This window comes from Paramormyrops kingsleyae, chromosome 24, assembly GCF_048594095.1.
Source record: "Paramormyrops kingsleyae isolate MSU_618 chromosome 24, PKINGS_0.4, whole genome shotgun sequence".
NCBI classification, from domain to species: domain Eukaryota; kingdom Metazoa; phylum Chordata; class Actinopteri; order Osteoglossiformes; family Mormyridae; genus Paramormyrops; species Paramormyrops kingsleyae.
Window position 1 is genome coordinate 18,117,378 of NC_132820.1, and position 16,644 is coordinate 18,134,021.

Genomic DNA, 16,644 nt, shown 5'->3' on the forward strand with positions numbered 1-16,644 from the left:
GGATGTTCTTGGTTTTCCTGAGACAGCGCGTGCTATAGATGTCCGTTATTGCAGGGAGTGGTGTGCCTGTGATCTTCTGAGCTGTTTTCACCACCCTCTGCAAAGCTTTCTTGTCTTGAGCAGTGCAGCTGCCGTACCAGGACGCAATACTCCCTGTGAGGATGGACTCCACAGTGCACCTGTAAAAGCTGGTGAGGACAGAGGTGGACACCCCAGCCTTCTTTAGGCGTCTGAGGAAGTGAAGTCGTTGATGGGCTTTTTTGGTGACCGCTGCTGTATGGTCTGAGTACTTGAGGTTGGCACTGAGGGTGACCCCAAGGAGCCTGAAGCTGCTGACCCTTTCCACGGCACCTCCTCCGATGTAGATAGGGGGATGAGCTGCATCCTGCCTCCTAAAATCCAAAACCATCTCCTTGGTTTTGCTGACGTTGAGAGAGAGGTTGTTCTCCTGACACCACTCTGCCAAGAGTCTCACCTCCTCTCTGTGTCTCGTCGTTGTTGCTGATCAGGCCGACAACGGTGGTATCATCAGCAAACTTGATGATAGTGTTGGAGCTGTGTCTGGACACACAGTCGTGTGTAAACAGGGAGTACAGCATTGGGCTCAGAACGCTTCCCTGTGGCGTGCCAGTGTTGAGGATCATTGTGGTGGAGGTGTTTTTGCCGATCCTCACATGCTGCGGTCTGTTGGTGAGGAAGTCCAGAACCCAGTTGCACAGAGTAGCACTGAGTCCCAGCGCCCGCAGCTTCTGGATCAGCTTGGAGGGAATAACTGTGTTGAATGCAGAGCTGAAATCCACAAACAACAGTCTGGCATAGCAGTTCTTATTGTCCAGGTGAACCAGGGTGGTGTGGATGGTGTGTGAAATGGCGTCGTCAGTGGATCTATTGTGACGATATGCAAATTGAGGGGGTCCAGACTGGTCGGAATGGAGCTCAATATGTGCCTCATTACCAGCTTTTCAAAGCACTTCATTGTAATGGAGGTTAGTGCAACAGGCCGAAAGTCATTAAGGCAGCTGGCTTTGTTCTTCTTGGGAACTGGGACAATGGTGGTGTTTTTAAAGCAGATGGGGACAGTTGAGCTTTGCAGGGAGGTGTTAAAAATGTCAGTGAAGACGGCAGACAGCTGCTCGCTGCACACCTTCAGTACACGACCCGAAATTCCATCTGGACCGGCAGCTTTGCGGATGTTGACTCTGTTAAACATGTTCCTCACGTCCGCAAGAGACACGGTTTGTGTTGTTTTCCGCAGTATCCGCATGAATTGAGGCGTTCTGCCTGCACGCTGTTAGTTTTTGTGTTGTTCTCACGGCTCTGTCGCATTTTTGCATACCTTCTTATTGCATGCACTTGTTGCTCCTGCTCTGCATTCATGCTTCCACTTGCCATGCTTTTCATTTGGGCTTGCGCAATCTCATGCGATCTGGCAATGTCAAATGCTTTCTCTAAAGTTAATTCAGCACTCCGGTTGAGTAACTTCTCTCGAACTTGTGGGGAATATATGCCAAAAACAACACGATCTCTCACCATCTCCTCTGGGTTCGTGTAACCACAGTCCTTAACGAGCAATCTGAGCTCAGTGACGAATTGATCAAATGTTTCCGTAGCAGACTGTATTTTCTCATTGAACTTGTATCTTGCGAAGATAGGATTAGCCTTTGGTACCATGTAAGCTTCAAAATGATCATAGTAAGTTTTGAGCAACTTAGCTTTGTCTGCGTTGAGATTCCATGTGTTATAGATGTCTCTGCCTTTCTCTCCGACCCATAAAAGTAAGTAGCTGCATTTTTCGGCCTCTTCTTTGCGGCAAAATGGTCCCGAAAACATCAGTTCAACGTGCTGCTTAAACTTTCTCCATGTGTCGGGGAGATTCTGTGACTCCCAGTCCATTCGTGGTGCAGGCACTCCGGCAGCATCCATATTCGCAATTTATTCTGACACCATGTATTGTTTTTGGGGTCCTCTTCCGATTTACTGCTAACCGGTCCTTTTCTTTTCTGCACCCTCTTGTTCACATAACTCACTTTCCCAAAAAACCCACTGCCCTCTAGAGTCTATATCAGGAACTGCACAACATATAGTATAACACTCATTATGAATTTATATTCAAACAGCTTGAATATTACACACTGTAATTCAGTATACAAACTGAAAGAATGTACCTGTAGAATTTACTCAATTAAAATAAGGTAACAATTTGCACTCACACTTTTTGTGTTGAATTTAAACCTTTTTTTAGTAATGTATACCCAATTCTAGGAAATATTTTAAATAAATAAAGCTAAAGTCTACCTACTTTAACAGTACCATCCTATAAGATTTACTCAGATTAATTAAGGCAACATTTTTGCACTTATTTGTTTGGGTAAATACATTTTTGTTACCATTAAAGAAAATCCAAGTTTAGCAAATAACATACCCGATGTATTTAAAGGGTCCTCTTCAGCCTATGACGCAGAGTGGAATTAGGTTCAATGCAAGTGTCTTTGCCAGCATGGCCTGATACAGTTTGCTGCCCAGTTGGAGTTCATTGCTTTGCTCAAGGGCCCTTTGATGTGGCTATTTTGCCAAAGCTGGGCATGAATCAGTGACCTTCTGATCACAGGCACAAACACTTGAGCTGTTGAGCCACACGGTGCCCTCAGCCAAGTGCTTTTAGCATTTTTACAGCATTTTGTTACAGTGCATGAGTCTGAAAGCGTCACGCCAGATGCGTGAGTTTGCAACCCTGAAAACGTACATTTTGATTTTGTTTCACCTGAGCTGATTTGTATAAAAATAACATTACTTTATATAGCTGCTAAAAAGCAGAAACTTCAATAAACATGAAATCACCAATAAACTATGTCTACTTATTAAACATTTTATAAAATACACACTGCGTTTGAAAACGTCAGCTGTACGATTTCAGGACAGAGCAGCCACTCTGTTAGGAACATTATGGCTTTTTGGTTGAGAGTGTTAGATTTCGCTGCTGGCAAACTATTTTACAGTCTTATCTTGCATAGTAAGACATAAACATTAAATTTGATAGTTACAAAGCTGTATTTCACACAGTGTTGCAGGGGTTAGCACTGTCACCTCCAACCACTAGGACCAGGGTTCCAGTCTCTGCCCAGGTTCCAAGTGTGTGAAATTTGCATGTTCTACCTGAGTTGTGGTGGGGTTTCCTCTGGGTACTCTGGTTCCCCCCACATTCCAAAAACATCCTGAGATTAATTGGAGTTACCACATTGTCTGTAGATGTGTGACAGAATGGTGTGTGAGTGTATCCTGAAATGGGTTGGTGCCCCATCCTGGGTGGTCCTTGTCTTGTGCCCATAGTGGCTGGGACAGGCTCTGAATCCCCCACATCCCTGAATAGGACGAGCAGGTGCAGAAAATGGATGGATGGACATTGAACATCATCTCACCTTAGGAACAGCAGTATCTCAGGTTGTTGACAGAGCACATGTGGAAATCTGCATCTGTCTTCTTCAAAGTGACTGACAGAGTGTCCCCACCCCCCTGATACTCTAAATTAGGACCCATGGCAAATATGGGGGATTTAGCAATTCTTACTTAAGTCTTTGACATTAGATGGAGCGGTTTATTTACTCAAGTGTACATGATTGTAAAAGGAAAAACCTCCACAGTACTCCTTGTAAAAGAAAGATAAAACAAATGTTTATTCCAGAGAATCTTCCACAAGAAACAACAGAGAAAGAGATATTCATTTTTAATATGATAGCTAAGAGAAGATCATAAAGAACTACACATAGATTATATCTAAGACTTTGATCCTGCTGGGATCCCAAACACAATCTTCCTCCAAGCCGCTAGGAACCATTCCGCAGTTGGGTGGCACCCAGGCTGTGTCATATCCATGCTGATGCCAGGTTTTTTGGAGGGGGTGTCCCTGCCGGTCGATCTTCTTTACTTTTCCTACTCTAACCCTCAGCTTGAGTACAGCTTTCTGCTCATAGGAGGGTAGATCTTTTGGGTAGGCTTTGGCCTTCTGAAAGCTCCGACTGATATAGACTCCAGGTCCAAGCATGCCATCTCTGGACCGCTGAAATCCGTGCTTTTTAATAATTAATGCGGCTGTTCGTGTGGTACCATGGTACATGATGTACATCCTACTACCTCTATATGTGTTGTCACGCTCCAAATGGGATTCAAAAGATTTCCAGGACTTTGAATATCCTAAAACTTCATCCATGCTTGCCATATTTTTCTCTGAAAACCAGTAAATTTCCTTTAATAAACAGATGTTTTCTGTACAAGCAAGAACAATTTGGTATCAATATTACTACTGGACAGAAAAATAAATTTGACCACAGTCCATTTAAATTCAGATATTAAGTTTAATTGTAAGTTTAATGTTTTGAGTAGCACACTTACCTCTTGTACTGAAAATCCACTTCAGAGTAAAATCACTTCAGACCAGTGAATCAAGTTTTTGCTGTAGTTTTAGTTTCACTTACACTGAAACATAGACACGTTGTGTTTTGTCACACCTTTTTACATCACAGAAAAAACCTCTCCTCCTCACTTCTATAAATTAGACTAAAACCACATAAAACAAGTTTACATGCTTGATTTCATAAAACAGAAGATATGAAAATAACCTAACATAAAATTATTGCTTTAATTAAAGGTGAGAATTGTTCTCAACAGTTTCATTTACTATTCACAAGTAAGCTACAAGGCAGGATTCGATCCTGTATACTTTCTCAAAAAGTAAAGAAAGCTTCTGTAATATATTATGAGAATCGCTAAAATCAGGTTTTATTGGGCGTGGAGTTTCCCTTCCCATGGTTACAGGGATGGGCAGGAACATGAAGGTCACAAAAAAACATAACATTCTCTGTGAGAGAAAAGATAGACATGTGGTTCCAAAAATCCCAAAAAAGCATTTACTGACAGCTCTGTCATCATAGCCTTTCAGAGGATCATAACTTTTGTTTGATCCAGACCCTCAACCTGCAAAGAACAGCTTCTTGTGACAATCACCAAAATGACAAAATAACTCCTAATTTAGAATTAATATAATATGCAAATTTCTTCATCCATGTATGGGGAAATTTCTTTATCTAATACAAAAAAATGAATTAAAAAGCTGCAAAATACTCTTCAATACTATTACACTTAATAGTTATGTTTGAGAATTTGTTTGTGCCTCCTATTGCTAGTTAATTATTTTTCTTTTCTTTCCTTTATTTCTTAATGTTTTTCACCTTACAGTACATCTGCTTGGTACTTGTCTGGTTAACATTTGACAAAATATTCTATAGCATTTACTTCATGCAACTAGGTACAGTGTATCCAATTAAATTAAACGTCTAATTATGCTGAGAAGTATTAAATCCCAGTATGTGTGTCAAACAGGGGCAGATTGAAGGGGTTAAATCCCCTTAAAATTTTACACATTAAAATAATAATAGTGAAACATGGATTATTTTATTTTGTAAGAGGAAGCATATAGAACATAAACATAACTGAGCCCTGAGGGCCACCCAAAGCAACATTTTTCTGTCCACGCCTCAGATTAACCATTATTATTTTATTAGTTGCATCTAATAACAATAATCTTACCTTGCAAATCAAATACCTTTAAATCCTCCCAGAGTCTTTTTCGTGCTTCTTGCTGAAATGGCGACCTTGGCTTTAAATCTCTTTCACTTTCATTTACAGAGAAGGAATGATCAGCTTCCTCCCAAACGCGGAAGCGGTCTATGGCACGGCGTAGGATATTTTTGATACATCATTCATTATCCATCTCCTGCCGCCACATAATTCGGTCACAGCTCCAGGTCCGTGCAGAGACCTTTAGAGGGGCAGGTGCTCAGATTTAAAGAGGGGCGCATGGATCAAGATCTCAGAACATCAGCTACAGCTTAACCTGCTGAACCACAGCAACCAACATTCAGAAAGAATATAAATCCTATAACAAACTGCATCATACTTTATCATTACACCTTAGCAGAGTTTTATCAAAGTCTCATTGTAATTCTTATGTGAACCCTCATTCTCAGAGTTGCAGATCACTGTCAGGCGGTTAGAGGACATGATCAGCTGGTGCACCTGGACATTGCTGTTTCTTAGCAGTGTCTGCTAGGGCTGTAAGCAGACAGGAATTTATACCAGAGAGCACCGCTGTACACAGAGCAGTCCCAGATAAGTCAGGGAAGGCTGTCAATGCATAAGGCTGTTAACTTATGAATCACTTCTGTACATAATACTTAATGATAGAAATACGAAACAGCAGGAGCGGACTGGTACAAAAATTCAGCCCTGGCACTGTAGCCACACCAGCCCACATTACCACACTGACACAGCCCCACCCACAGACACGCACATTCACTACTTATATTGGTGTACAGATGGTGAAATAATATAAGCTGTACCATATGTAATAGATATTTAAACATGTATTGTATGTGACTGGAACAAAAATAACCCGTTTATAACAAATTTATACATTTATACAGTAAAAACTAAATAAAAAAACAATCTGTGAATCTTGTAGAGTCCGTGTGCTGTCTGTTTATGCCGTTTGTCTGCTATTACTTATGATAGGAGTAACCTGTGAATGTGTATCACACACACACACCTTTACACACAAATGGACATGAAGCACTAGCAACACTTCAGCATACTTTTATTCACAAATAACTATATATGTCATTCTCTGCAGTGTTGTTCTTTATTGCCACTGTCTATATGTTCGCTTCTCCTTGTTTCTACAGTATGTTGACATTGTACACATTGTCTGTCTGATTCTACATCTTCTCATCCATTTTAACTCTGTAACTCTGCAATTTTAATATGTTTGTATGGCTGTCTGTGATTATACTTGTTCCTCACTCTTGCCTGACTGTCATTGTGTATAGCACAAAAAGGAATAGAATATATAGCAAAAAAAATCCTTCATGATATATAGTTATTTGTGAATTAAAGTATGCTGAAGTGTTGCATCTCCATTTGTGTGTAAAGGTGTGTATGTGTGTGTGTGATACACATTCACAGGTTACTCCTATCATAAGGGTTAATTTATCGTTAATTAGAGCCACAGTGTTAAAAAGGCTCACATGAGCTTTTATTTTGAAGTGTTTCTGGCAATCAGCCAGTGATCTCATACTCATGTTGATTGTACATGGAAGTGTTTTAGTATCTTTATTTGTATACGTTTTTCTGATTCCTTAATTTGTTTAATCTAATTTGTTGTAGACCACACATACACACCAACCCACATGGATACCCCGAAGTGATTGTTAGCACTTGCATGCTCAGTACTTGTTGGAAACTTTGTGGAAAGAATAAAGAATCAAAAGAATTCTGGATTGATTGCATCTCATTGTCTCTGATCGGACATCTGTGGTGAACTAGTCCCCCACTGGCAAACCCTAACTGGTTTCTATATCAGTTTTCTATACACAGTATTAAGAAACTCTCAGCATTTGTGTCAGGGTGTGTCTCTCTCATTGCTGTCTTCCTACCTCCATGATACTTGACTCTGCTGCAGCAGCTGAGCTATCTGCACTGGGTCCAGAAACATTCTAGTTTTGAATAGATGAACACACGATTCAGTCAAGGGAGAACATAAGCAAGCCAATGTCTCATTTTACATTGTCTAACTATTGCATAGATATATTACACTATTGCCTGTAATAGAAGTCTATGTTCCACCCTACCTAAGGATTAATTACATACTGTAACCTATGCATGTATTTAATGTTTTACTTTAAAGACTAGCTATGTATTCAGAGTTCACTACAAATGCCTACAGTACTATGGCTATAGCTATAGGTTCTTTTGCATGTTAGACTATATTGCTAGTAGCATACAGCAGTCTGTATACCCTAAATCCCACGTTATCTGCTGATAATGACATTTTAAAATGTACGGGAGTTCTACGCTAAGCTTACAACTGTTAAACACAGTGTAGGTTACTGTCAAAAACTGTCAGAAGTAGCGTGAATGGTGTGAAAATTACTTAGTATATTTTAGTATAATGACTTAGAAGTATATTTTCTGTTTTCTTCTTACCTCCTCTACCGCGCTACTGTCCTCCGATGCAGCAGCCGAATTTAAACCTTTGGAGAATATTTCAGTTAGTTTTATGCATTTGGCAGCGTCTGATTTTAGAGCCTTTATTATGGAGTTAATTTAGTGCCAAAAGTATCAATCAAAATTTTGAAAACCGCAAGCAAATCATTAAGTATCAGAATGAAAATTTGTATTCCAAATATCAAAAAAGTCAAATAAAATAATTTACCCTTCTTCTTCTCTAATTTGTTTTGCTTTTGGAATGTTTTTCTTTGCTTTTGGAATTTTTTTTTTTGCTTTTGGAATATTTTTCTTTGCTTTTGGATTTTTTTTTTGCTTTTGGATTTTATTTTTGCTTTTGACTTTTGGCACTGTTTTAACGGGTGGGCGGGCCTTAGCAGCTTACACGTCTGTTGGTCAGCTGGAATTTGGAGTGAACACGCCTTTAACCATCTGAGCACGCCCACTCCATGACGCATCAGAACATCGCAACATAGCGGGAAGCTCCGGAGCCAGTTTACAGCATGGAATTGCATCTTTGTAGTTGTATAATAGTGTACTTTTATTAGGAATCGGTGTATGCAACACATATTTCGCGTTCATAAAATGACACCAACCCATCCAATTCAGTAACTTTCGCTATTCCACCAACGCGCTGACCAGGGAAGTTTCTAGCTATTGAAAAGATGAGAGGCTAAGTCAAGTTTACCTGGGGCACCGCAGTTAAGTTAGCTTCATATTCGATATTCAGTTTTCAGGCTTTAATAACATTTAACGGAAGTAAGGTGGGGCGTTTTTAATGTCAGAATCTTGATGTCCAGTACACAGACAACGATGCACACCGATTATTTTTGCGCTTCAAACCATTTCGTGATTTGTGCAAAATCGTGTTAATAATGTACGTGTGTGATAATAGGCCCTGTCAGCTATAATGACATGGTGGTTTAGCATTTTGGGCTCATGGTGACTGTTGCACACCCCTTTCTTTCCCAGATTGCTTTACATACGATTTTTAATTAATTTTTGAATGTTCGAAGGTATCCGTATAATGTGCAATGGGATAATACATGAATGGGTTAATAACTTTAAAACTAGATAAGACAGGCACATCTAGTGAAGTGTGCTTTGATCAGTGGACTACAGGGAACAATGCACACCCCTTGGATTTTCAGATTATTTTTGTCTGTAATAGTTACTAATTATTATATTGCATCCATTTAAAGTGCAATGGAGCAACACACTATAAGGGGTTAACAGCTCTGAAACAATTTTAAAATGGGACAGCCATGTCCTATGAAGTGTGCCTTGATCAGTGGACTCTGGAGGACAATGCACACCTCTTGCATTTTCAGAATAACTTTCTAAGTTATTAATTAGTACGCTATATCCATATTATATATGGTCGATACCCGATATAATCATGGGCGTCGCCGCCATTAAATCTGAAGGGGACGTGTCCCCCTCACATTCCATAATTATTCGTTTGGACCCCCCCCCATTTAACATAAAATATTAGTTTTATGCCAGTGCGTCCCCCTCCCCCCCTCACATTCAAAATGCTTCTGACGCCCATGTATATAATAGAGATAACACATATTAATCAATAAATAAGTTGTAAAGTGTGATTAAGGCAGTGCACCGTGGGACAAAGCAAATGTACCGCAGCTGAATTGCTTGATTATGTGTTTCGTCACATTTAATACATTAGCATTAAGCTTTAGTGTGTTGCCTCAATGACATGTAATATGGATACAGCGCACTAATTAATACCTGTTAGAGAGAAAGTTATTCTGAAAATGTAAGGGGTGTGCATTGTCCCCCAGGTTCCCCTGATCAAGGCAAACTTCAGCTGGAAGCTAGAAGCTTTAGCTAGAAACTTCCCTGGTCAGCGCGTTGGTGGAATAGCGAAAGTTACTGAATTGGATGGGTTGGTGACATTTTATGAACGCGAAATATGTGTTGCATACACCAATACCTAATAAAAGTACACTATTATACAACTACAAAGACGCAATTCCATGCTGTAAACTGGTTCCGGAGCTTCCCGCTATGTTGCGATGTTCTGATGCGTCATGGAGTGGGCGTGCTCAGATGATTAAAGGCGTGTTCACTCCAAATTCCAGCTGACCAATAGACGTGTAAGCTGCTAAGGCCCGCCCACCCGTTAAAACAGTGCCAAAAGTCAAAAGCAAAAAAAAAATCCAAAAGCAAAGAAAAATATTCCAAAAGCAAAAAAAAAAAATTCCAAAAGCAAAGAAAAACATTCCAAAAGCAAAACAAATTAAAGAAGAAGAAGGATAAAATTATTTTATTTGACTTTTTTGATATTTGGAATACAAATTTTCATTCTGATACTTAATGATTTGCTTGCGGTTTTCAAAATTTTGATTGATACTTTTGGCACTAAATTAACTCCATACTTTTTTTGCTTTCTCTGAGCTTTTCGGCACCGCCTTTCCTTTTTTTACGGTCCATCTCTGACAATTAGCTTGTGTTGCACTTACTGTTTGACATTCTTGCCAGATTTTGATTACGTCCGCGTAACCTCTGATTGGGTCGGATTGGGTCGGCCCATCTTGAAACCAGCCGGTTATCGCCGATTGGGCCAAATGCTTAACATTTATTATTATTATTACTATTATTATCATCATCATCATCATCATCATAATATTCACATCTTGCAAGAGATATAAGCTGCCTGCATGTAAAAACAATACACATTAAAAAAAAAAAAACTGACCGGCCCACATTTAAAAAATGGTCCGGCCCTTCTGGCATTTGCCAGAATTGCCAGATGGCCAATCCGCCCCTGCGAAACAGAATAAAATAGTTTAGCTGCTGTTTATTACACAAACAACAAAGTCATACTTATAACAAATGACACCAATTTCTAATCTACAGCTTGCTTATTGTTTTTGTACTAAAAGCTGTTTTATTTCTCACTGATAGTGTCCCAGCTGTCTCACCAGATCTCTGCTGTGTCCAAGCTCTGGGTCATGTGAATGAGCGAGCAGTGAATGAGGAGACAGAACCTGTACACTCTAAAAAAGAATGTATTGGGTCTACTAAAAAAGGTGTGTTAACTATTTGCATTGATCTTTTTAAGTTGTCCCAACTTAACTCTCCCAATTCAGTATTAGTAAGTAATTGTTACTAAACTATCATTATTACACCAACAGAAATCATTAAATACGCTAAAAGCTATATTAAGTTGAATCTTCTCGATATTCAGTGGGCACTATTTCAGTTTTCATATTGGTTGTACTTAATGCATGTGTTAGTTACACCATTAAATCAAGCACAATAAACATGTTTTTCCTTCTATATCCAAAAGCTAAATTAAGAAATACCTACTTAATATTAATTCAATATTCATTGAAATATTAAGTTACCTCATCATTCAAATAAAGTTGCTCTACCTTAATTTTTTTGTTTTCTACTCAGAAATGTCCATGCAAATAGTTAACACACTTTCTTTAGTATTAGTACCTTGTTTTACTTAAGTCAGGGGAAATAAAAAACAAGAATTGCATTTCACAATTCAACATTTTAATAAATGTTAAATAATAATAATAATACTCATCATCACTTCATTAACCCCCATGGGGAAATTGTCTTTTACGCCTCCCTCAACTTGCTCTTTGTAAGTTGTTCGCGAATAACTTTAATTGAATGATGAGGTAACTTAATATTTCAATGAATATTGAATTAATATTAAGTAGGTATTTCTTAATTTAGCTTTTGGATATAGAAGGAAAAACATGTTTATTGTGCTTGATTTAATGGTGTAACTAACACATGCTGTCATGCCCCGCTCCGTCCGATCCTGATGTGTGCCACGCCCCCTCGTTAAACCGCATGTGGATTCCCCGTGTTTACCAGCTGTTCCTGATTGTTGTCATTAGTCCATTGTATTTAGTCCGCGTTTTCGTTTGTTTCCCCAGTCCGGTCATTGATGTTTATGTTTGCTGTCGTGATTCCCCGGTCCCGCTTCCCGTAATAAATCCCCGTTTGACCCGACTTCCTGGCTCCTCTCCCCTGCTTCCCTGCTCGCCTTCAACCCGATCGTGACACATGCATTAAGTGCAACCAATATGAAAACTGAAATAGTGCCCACTGAATATCGAGAAGATTCAACTTAATATAGCTTTTAGCGTATTTAATGATTTCTGTTGGTGTAATAATGATAGTTTAGTAACAATTACTTACTAATACTGAATTGGGAGAGTTAAGTTGGGACAACTTAAAAAGATCAATGCAAATAGTTAACACACCTTTTTTAGTAGACCCAATACATTCTTTTTTAGAGTGTACAGGCTCTGTCTCCTCATTCACTGCTCGCTCATTCACATGACCCAGAGCATGGACACAGCAGAGATCTGGTGAGACAGCTGGGACACTATCAGTGAGAAATAAAACAGCTTTTAGTACAAAAACAATAAGCAAGCTGTAGATTAGAAATTGGTGTTATTTGTTATAAGTATGACTTTGTTGTTTGTGTAATAAGTGACAGCTAAACTATTTTATTCTGTTTCGTATTTCTATCATTAAGTATTATGTACAGAAGTGATTCATAAGTTAACAGCCTTATGCATTGACAGCCTTCCCTGACTTATCTGGGACTGCTCTGTGTACAGCGGTGCTCTCTGGTATAAATTCCTGCCTGCTTACAGCCCTAGCAGACACTGATAAGAAACAGCAATGTCCAGGTGCACCAGCTGATCATGTCCTCTAACCGCCTGACAGTGATCTGCAACTCTGAGAATGAGGGTTCAAATAAGAATTACAATGAGACTCTGATAAAACTCTGCTAAGGTGTAATGATAAAGTATGATGCGGTTTGTTATAGGACTTATATTCTTTTTGAATGTTGGTTGCTGTGGTTCAGCAGGTTACGCTGTAGCTGATGTTCTGAGATCTTGATCCATGCGTCCCTCTTTAAATCTGAGCACCTGCCCCTCTAAAGGTCTCTGCACGGCCTTGGAGCTGTGACCGAATTATTTGGCGGCAGGATATGGATAATGAATGATGTATCAAAAATATCCTATGCCGTGCCATAGACCGCTTCTGCGTTTGGGAGGAAGCTGATCATTCCTTCTCTGTAAATGAAAGTGAAAGAGGTTTAAAGCCAGAGTCGCCATTTCAGCAAGAAGCACGCAAAAGATTCTGGGAGGATTTAAAGATATTTGCTTTGCAAGGTAAGATTGTAGTCAACAAATGTAACAGATAAAATGAGAATGTTTAACCTGCGGCATCTGCAGAAACATTTTGCTTTGGGTGGCCCTCAGGGTTCAGTTATATTTATGGGGGCGGCTGCACCCGACCGTGTCTGTTCTATGCTTCCACTTCGAAAATAAGATAATCCATATTTAACTTTTTATTATGTTGATGTCTGATGGCTACCCCTTAAATCCACCCCTGTTTAACACACATACTGAGATTTAATACTTCTCAACATAATTAGATGTTTAATGTAGTTTGAAAACTGTAACTAGTTGCATGGAGTAAATGCTATAGAATATTTTTCAGAATGTTAAGTGAATTAATACATTTGTATAGAATGATATTTAATAAATTAAGCACAATTATGGGACAATAGGGGAATAAACTGCATACTATTTTGAAGCTGTATTGCATTTTCTTCATAATAAAAAAAAAGGTTGGCAATAACGAATGTGTGACTCAGTGGGTCAGGACTCTGTACCTGTCACTGCAAGATCAGTGTTGTAAATCCCAGGCTGGGCTCTGTATTTAATCAGTCATTTACAGAATAGCACTTCAGATAACTAGATGCTGCGGAGCCAGTAGGGGCCACAAACAGTGTGGAAAAGTAATCTGTGCGCACATTTCAGGGATTTTGTGAGCTCGATTTAGGATTTCATGAGCACATTAACCAAAATTGTGCGTCTGATGCAGTACGAAAAAAACCCTATCTGTGACACTTCCACGGCTCCTTAATTAAGATGGGAACGAGTTTCTGTGTGTGTGAATACTAGGGTTTTGTGGCAATAAATTTATTCATACAAATATTTGTAATAAGACAAATTATTTTTATATTCAAACTTGAGAATGCTATTACATATCTGACAAGTAGCCACACAAAGCTGCATCCAATTCTATGTTTGTGATTTTTGGAACCCCAGTAAAACAGGCTTGATCCCATCCTCTCTCATGTCACTCATTTTCCTCAACTGAAATGACTTGAAGTTACATGACTATCTTTTCTCTCACAGAGAATGTTATGTTTTTGTGTGACCATCATGTTCCTCCCCATCCCTGTAACCATGGGAAGGGAAACTCCACACCCAATAAAACCTGATTTTAATGATTCTCATAATGTACAATATATATATTACAGAAGCTTTCTTTACTTTTATGTTTTTGTGTGACCATCATGTTCCTCCCCATCCCTGTAACCATGGGAAGGGAAACTCCACACCCAATAAAACCTGATTTTAATGATTCTCATAATGTACAATATATATATATTACAGAAGCTTTCTTTACTTTTTGAAAAAGCATACAGGACCGAATCCTACCTTATAGTTTACTTGTGAATAGTAAATAAAACCGTCGAGATCAATTCTCACCTTTAATTAAAGCAAATATTTCATCTTAGGTTATTTTTCTATCTTCTGTTTTATGAAATGAAATCAGGCGTGCAAACTTGTTTTATGTGATTCTAGTCTAATTTATAAAAGTGACGAAGAGAAATTCTTTCTGTGACATAAAAAATGTGTGACAAACTAGTCTATATAACATGTCTATGTTTCAGTGTAAGTGAAGCTGAAACTACAGCAAAAACTTGATTCACTGGTCTGAAGTGGTTTTACTCTTAAGTGGATTTTCAGTTGAAGAGGTAAGTGTGCTCCTCTATGGTCTTATTCTCTCTCATTCGGTTTAGAATATAACATAGAACATTTTAGAATAAAACATCATTAAAAATAACCTTAATATATGAGTTAAAATGGACTATACTTAAATTTCATTTTCTGTCCCGTAATAAAATTGATACCAAATTGTTCTTCCTTGTATAGAAAACACCTGTTTATTAAAAAAAATTTACTGCTTTGCAGAGGAAAATATGGCTGAACTTGTACATGAATTGATATCTTTTGAATCCCATTTGGAGCGTGACAACACATATAAAGGTAGGAGGATGTACATCATGTACCATGGTACCACAGGAACAGCCGCATTAAATATTAAAAATCACGGATTTCGGCAGTCCAGTGATGGCATGCTTGGACCTGGAGTCTATGTCAGTCGGAGCTTTGAGAAGGCCCAAAGATACCCAATAAATCTGCCTGTCAACGAGCAGCGAGCTGTACTCAAGCTGAGGGTTCGAGTAGGAAAAGTAAAGAAGATCGACCGGCAGGGACACCCCCTCCAAAACACCTGGCATCAGCATGGATATGACACAGCCTGGGTGCCACCCAACTGCGGAATGGTTCCTAGCGGCTTGGAGGAAGATTGTGTTTGGGATCCCTGGAGGATCAAGGTTTTAGATATAATGTATGTGTAGTTCATTATAATCTACTCTTACCTATCATGTTAAAACTGTATCTCTCTCACTCTCTCTCTCGCTCTCTCACACACATACACACACGCATACAGTCGTGTAATCATATCTTTGTGGGGACCGCTCATTCATTTCTATGGGAAAAATGCTAATGCTAACTATGACAACCTTAACCCTCATCGTGCCAACAGTGGTCCCTGCACATCCCAGAGGTACAGATCTTGTCATATCTCACAGGTGCTTTTTAAAAAAATAATTGCAAGCTTTTATGACTGTCAATCAATTTGTTCCGAATGATGTCACATCATTGTTTTCTATTTCTGCTTTGATTTAGTGCTTTTTAAAAACACAAATGTTTTGGGGTCCCAGGGAACCCCAGTCAAAAGTGCCCAATTCCGCCTGTGCAGTTTTAATAAATAGAACTATTTAATCAGTTAACGTTTGCTGTGGGAGCCAAAGCATTTTGTATGGTATTAATGTTGTTTCTATTATGTATAAAAGGTATAAAGTATGGTACTGTTATAAATAGTAAAGACTGTATACGTATAGATAGATGTTTATGTACAATTTATGGGTTATGGATACGTTTCTTTATACTTGGATCAGAGCATGTGAGCGGAGCGGAGCGGTGAGAATTTCCGCTCCTCGCTCACGTATACCTTATTGCCTTCCCTCCTCAGACCCGCTCCCGTCTTTGACCTACCTGTCCACCCGAACTATTAAAACCTTTGTTTCCCTGCATTTCTGGGTCTCTGTTCTCCTTCTTGCCCGAATGTAACAGTAATATGACTGCTTTTGAAAAAAAAAAAAAAAAAAACAAAATGTTAACAACACAACCGCATCATAAACTGTGCTTCAATTTCTGGAGTCATAACAGGCAGAGAAAGTTAGTGCACATGTGTCATTCTTCGTGAGTGCGTCGATCTTCATTAATTCTGTTAGACTAAATGACTGACTTTTAAATGAAAAATGCTGTGGTTTGAGGTATGTTGCTTAGTGAAAGAAAAAACGTGGCAGAGTAACCTTTCAAATTTTCATACTTAAACGTTTAAAAGTAGTATTTCAAAAGAACCTATTGCTAATTATGT

General features: G+C 38.9%; 2 long non-coding RNA genes across 2 annotated transcripts; one reads left to right on the plus strand and one right to left on the minus strand.

Annotated features, from left to right (window-relative positions):
- Positions 1-3,644: 3,644 nt before the first annotated feature.
- LOC111854967 (uncharacterized) lies at positions 3,645-5,670 on the minus strand. Its single transcript, XR_002840793.2, has 3 exons — positions 5,581-5,670; positions 4,387-4,470; positions 3,645-4,221 (listed from the first exon to the last, which is right to left on the minus strand). It is a non-coding gene; the product is annotated as an uncharacterized lncRNA (long non-coding RNA).
- Positions 5,671-13,161: 7,491 nt separating this feature from the next.
- Positions 13,162-15,314, plus strand: LOC111834614 (uncharacterized). The gene is made up of 3 exons (XR_011985428.1): positions 13,162-13,232; positions 14,810-14,893; positions 15,111-15,314. It is a non-coding gene; the product is annotated as an uncharacterized lncRNA (long non-coding RNA).
- The last annotated feature ends 1,330 nt before the right edge of the window (positions 15,315-16,644 follow it).